Here is a 5,966-nt window from a genome sequence, read left to right on the forward strand (position 1 = left end):
TTTTTTTTTAAAAAAAAGGAAATATAACTGAAGAGTGTAGAGGTACATATAAGAGGCTATGGAAGCACAGACAGGCTGCCTTGGAGGATAAGGAAAATCTTCGAAAAAGGATTAATTTTCAAACTGAAGTTTAAGAATAAGTAGAACTTGACCACACAAAAGAAGAAACAGAATGGAAAAGAGAAGTTAAAAACAGAAATGCCACCCCCCAAAAAAAGAAATAAGGCTTGAGAAGGGACAGGGTGTGAAGGAAATTTGACCATGCCCTCTCGTTCGCTGAAGGCTTACCCCAGTGCTTCGTACAGACCTTTCCTCCTGCAGTGAATCCTGTGAACTATTGTGTCATTCACGGCATAGCATATTTCTTTTTTTTAATTATTTATTTATTGTGGTTAGCCGGTACAGGGAATGAACCCTGGACCTTGGAGTTAGCAGCACTATGCTCTAACCATCTGAGCTATCTGGCCAGCCCAGCGTGGCATATTTCTGATGGCAAAAAGCATATAACTGAAAGGGTTAGAATCCAAACTCAAATCAACATTATCCAAAAAAAATAGGTCTTTAATTAAATACAAGAAGGAACATTACGAAGTCTTCAGTTATCACTCTGCCTCAATTTCAAATCATGAAATAATTTCATCATTCTGTCTTTCCAATGCAATAGGGTGTCACACTCAGTTACCCTAACTATATATGGGGGAGTCCTCCACTCTCACCCTGAGGAAGACCAATTTAAGGAAAAAACTCAGTGATCATGGAATAAAGTTTAAAGATCACCTTCCATCCACTCCTCCCAGCCACCAGCATCTCCACATGAATCTCAGTCATGCACTCAAGTCAGAAGCAGAGCCAGAATATAGTTCACTTATGATTTCCAGTCCACTCTTCCTTCCCCTAACAGACTCCAGGAAAGCAAGAACCACGAGCCTTCTTCAAAGCCTTATCATGCCAGACAATCACCTTGCAAAAAAAGCACTCAATGAATAATTTTAAGTTCTTAAGACAGCTAAAGTTACGTGCTAATTGCCTGGGTTAAGTTCATTTGTTCAATATTTGGCAAAATGTTTCATCTCTGATTAAAGAGTAACACTCAAAAACATAACTAAAAAGACCTTGAAAATATAGCACTATTTTTAATAAATCTTTCAACTTTCCTACACATCTATTATTACCTGTTCACTATACGAGTATACAGTACAGTAGTCCCTCAGTATCCACAGGGAATTGGTTCCAGGAACCCAGTGGATATCAAAATTCAGAGATGCTCAACACCCTGATATAAAATGGCATAGTATTTTTATATAAACCACACACATCCTTCCATATACTTTAAATCATCTCTAGATTACTTATAATACCTAATACAATGTAAATAGTTGTTAAACTGTATGTTTTATCTATTTTATATTTTTATTTTTTATTGGGTCTTCTTCCCAAATATTTTCAATACACAGTTTGTTAAATCTATGGATGCAGAACCCACAGATATAGAGGGCTGTGTACCTAAATACATCACCAAAAATGTTGATGTCTACGAGACTATACGTCTACCATTCAGAAAGGCCTTTACTCTTACTGTGTTAAATGAAATGTTTCTCTATGTTTGGAGTTTATCAATAAACTAGATTATAAAGTCTCATAAATTTAAGAAGCTCTGTTCTGATCAGCTTATAAAGAGAAATGTACATAAATTGAATATTCCTAAAAGGTCTAAGTAAGGAAGGAAACTAAGTAAGTAAGGAAACTGAAATTCTAACATTCAAAATGGGCAAGATTTTAAAAATAATTCTTTGATAATTTAAATTCACATTATAAAGGTAAATCTTCAGCAAATTCATCAAGTTTTATAATTTTTGCTTAAGGAAAACAGCTCCGATTTAGCAACGTTAAGTACAGTACGAGCATACATTTTATTCTACTTTTGCTTGGTTTTCCCAAATTATACAGATTAATGAACAAATATGCTAACACGACATAATATTTTTAATGATGTTGTCTGGCTATTGCTAAGGCTGCTGTCCTGCTGACTGTGCCAAGTTGTCTGGCTGTGTTAAGGCCTGGAATCCTGCTCACAGTGCCAACTGTAGTGCTCTTAATCCTGTTCAGGACGCCAGTTGTAAAGCTGGGCGACCACGCTAGTTGTCAGGCTCTTTTACCTGCCGGTAATCCTGCACTGACAGGGCCGATTGTTGAGCTAGGGCTCGGTCTGGAGCCCACAGACCCCTCATGCCCACTCACAGACTGGGTCACAAACCCTTCATATGCTAGGCTGAGTCACCGGACCTCACACACACCAGGCTGGGTCACCAGACCCCTTCACACAGGTCTATGAGCTAGGGAACTGGCCAAAAGGGCCTTGGAGCCATTGGCTAGAAAGCATGGCCGCGCAGGGCAGACGCCTAAGGCTGATACCCACCCGCCTGCCTCACCAAACTCTCTCTCTCGCTCTCTCTCTCTCTGCCTCTCTCTACTCTTTCTCTCTTTCTCTCCCTCTCTCTCTCTCTCACTCAAGAACACAAGAATAGCAACAAAACTAAAAAGATACATTGGCGCACATGCACCCTAACTACACACACACACACACACAATTTGCTTACAAAGGATGCTGAACCACACCCAGCTGGACTCGAGCCATGGGCCCTGACCAAACTATTCTATTTTCCCAACAGATGTGAAATGTAAATTCCTATTCAATTAATTTAATCATTGCTCTGGTAAACTTTATTTCAACAGTAATTATATTTTGTAGTATATCCACTTAAACACATTTTTCAAATCTTTAAGTAACCAAAATGTTGAACTGATATGCAGTTGAGTTAATTAATGCATAATTTCTAAGAAGGAATACTAAAACACTGATTACTAAGCATAGTTGAAGTGTATATACTTTTGCTTATTTTTGTACGCTATAAAAAGGCTATATAGTCTTTGAGTCACTTTAACAAATGTGTTCATTTTTCCTATTTTATGAAGATGTAAAAGAGATGTACACAGCTGTAGAAAGCTGTGGAAATATTACCAGTATTCATGAGTCTGTTAAAATGCTTGTGCATTACTGAAAGTTCTCAGTTATCCAACCCCCATGGATTTTTTTTACACAGCTGTAGAAAGCTGTGGAAATATTACCAGTATTCATGAGTCTGTTAAAATGCTTGTGTATTACTGAAAGTTCTCAGTTATCCAACCCCCATGGATTTTTTTTCTCCCCTGTTGAACAGAAGTTAGTTACTTAGTTTAAAATTATAATTACTAATTATTATGAGTGTTTAAAACTACAGCAAGAGCAATAGTGTCAGTAAAATACAACTAGGTATATGCTTTTGTTTTTCAAAGAAAAAGAATAATTTTGCCCTAAAACAGCAATTCTTGGGATTTTCTGTTTTGGGGTTTTTGTTTTTTTTTTCCTGACCTTTTTTAAACCTCTGGATTCTTTTATATCATTGGGATTTATTAAGGACCCTGAAAAGCTAGCTGTCTATATAACTATTAAAATTTATGGTATTGGAAATTAAAACTAACAAATTTTTAAAAGAGGTATGGATTCATTTGATAAGAGCAATCAAGAATTCATTGTATGTGAACACCAATAGCACAAATATGATAGTGATGATGATGATGATGATGAATAGTTTGGACCTTGCAGACCTCTGAGACTTGTCTTAAAGTGTCAGTTTGATCTTGAACATGAGAACACAATAAAACAAAATGTAATTTTTGTCTTGTTTGATAATATTTGACTCTGAAAAGAGGCTATGAAAATTGTAGAAATAAAGTTCACTTAGATTCGACAGGCTTACTTCCTCAGTTTTGATGGGCTTACTTAATTGATTTACCAATTAATGCTTTGGGGCTGGCCAGTGAGCTTAGTGTTGTTAACACCAAGGTCAAGTGTTCAGATCCCCTTTCTGACCAGCCACCAAAAAAAAAAAAAAAAAATTTAATGTTTTTGCCTACAATATGAAAGGTTATTCTTACCCACGTGGCAATTCTCAAATTCGAACATTCACACCTTTGTATTTTCTTAGGTTGCAAACGCTTCCTCAGATTAATCATCCTAATGCAGCAATACTGCTCTATTGCACTCTCCTCAAGGCCTTGAAGGACCAGCTCTCCAGCAAGGCAAACTGTTCCCAAAACCCAACCTCATTTTCTTTTACAGTTTCATCTCCTACTTTTCCTTCATACAAAACCCTCCACTATATTTAAAAAAAAAAAAATCGCAACTCCTGAAATATGGTACGGGTTGTCCTGCTGGCTCTTCTACTGTCAAGGAAAGCATACTCCAAGAAGCATATAATAAACCAGTGCCTATGGCAGCCCAACAACTCCACGTGGTAGAGCCAAAGGGGTAACGGACTGATATGGTTTCTTTGGATTAAATTACGTACTGCTTTTAAATTATAAAGATACTGAGAAAAAAACTATTATGGTAATTTTGGGGGGAAAGAGTTAAAATAAGTGAGGAGAGTTGGGGACAGCATTCTAAGCAGAAGGAACAACACAGCTTAATGGTGAAGAGCACATGCTTTTGCATCAGACAGACATGCCTTCAAATCTTAGTTCTGCCTCTTAAAAGCAGTGTGACCTAAGGTAAACTTCTCAGTTAAGCTTCAGTGTGGAGGATGATACTTTTTTCCAGCAGTCCTGGGAGGATTTGAAAATAAAATTAATTATGTAAATAAAGCACCTAGTATAGTGCCCAGTATATGGTAAGAACTAAATAAAGAGCTCCTTTTAAATTAATACTACTGAGGCCGTCTCAGAACCAGTGAAAAGGCTGGTTAGGAAGTGGACAGCTGGTAAAGAAGGGTAAGAAACACACACACAGTACTTCTGTCTTGTGCAGTATTCGTTATTCACCAAAAAAGCATATAGCAAAAGCATTCTTCAAGACCCTTGGCTAGATAACCATGTAAAGCTTGGTTTCTTTAGATATGAAGTGAAATAGTAGGTAAAATGGAATCTAAAGTTCCTTTCAGCTCTAACCTTCAAAAAGACTATAAGAACTGCTGTGAACTGAAATTTGTAAAGCTTGGTTTCTTTAGATATGAAGTGAAATAGTAGGTAAAATGGAATCTAAAGTTCCTCTCAGCTCTAACCTTCAAAAAGACCATAAGAACTGCTGTGAACTGAAATTCTAGGGGTTATGAATGTTCATCACCATTACATCGTTAATTGCTTTTTGTACTGCACTATGTGAGGGCTTACTGATGTCCTGCTGAACTGACAAATTTTGGAAATGGAGCAACAATTCAGCCCCAACTAAAAAATTCCAAGCACCATCAATTTTAAAATGATAAATCTATAATGTAATAAACTTTAAAATTTTTTTCTATTTACATACACTACATAAAAATACTTCATCATTTGGTCATACTAAATATTTAAGGAGTTATAGAAGACTATAACTTAAAATATGAAAGAAATAAATTCATCCTGCAGTCTCCCATGCCATATCTTTATAAGAAAGTAAAGCTATCAATAAAATTGTTTAAAAATAACAAAATATTAACAATTCAACTTCTATATGTAAATGATTCAGATATTACTGTGACAAGGATTGAATCGATCACATTTATAGCAGTTACATTTCTAAGTAGGCAGAAAATAAGAGTGTATTCAAAAAAGATTTAGTACTGTGAAATTATTTTTAAGGGCGAAATTCTTTAATGTTTCCAAATATATATCCCATCGATAAATTAAAGGAGTATAAAAATATATTGAAACTATAAACATCCAGTCCTTATTACTTTCAATATAAGGGCTTCATCATCACCCATCTACAAAGAAACTTGAAAAGATCCTTCCACCTGCACACATGCCCTTTCTTTCCTCATAGTTGGTTAAGGGTAAATAATTATAGCTATTCATGTGTCGAAGTAGTAGTCACAGCAGTAATAACAGAAATAATCATAATATTCCAATTTTAAATGTTTTTAAAAAAAATTATGTGGTTCCAACCTGGT

At 35.8% G+C, this 5,966-nt stretch overlaps 1 protein-coding gene across 1 annotated transcript in view; it reads right to left on the bottom strand.

The window, feature by feature from the left end:
- Positions 1 to 5,966, bottom strand: part of DENND1B (DENN/MADD domain containing 1B) — a gene marked incomplete at its 5' end in the record, with an annotated part of 253,597 nt that overhangs the window by 191,945 nt on the left and 55,686 nt on the right. The gene's annotated exons all lie outside the window — the stretch shown is intronic.

Source organism: Galeopterus variegatus, unplaced genomic scaffold (assembly GCF_000696425.1).
Source record: "Galeopterus variegatus unplaced genomic scaffold, G_variegatus-3.0.2 Scaffold1923, whole genome shotgun sequence".
NCBI lineage: Eukaryota > Metazoa > Chordata > Mammalia > Dermoptera > Cynocephalidae > Galeopterus > Galeopterus variegatus.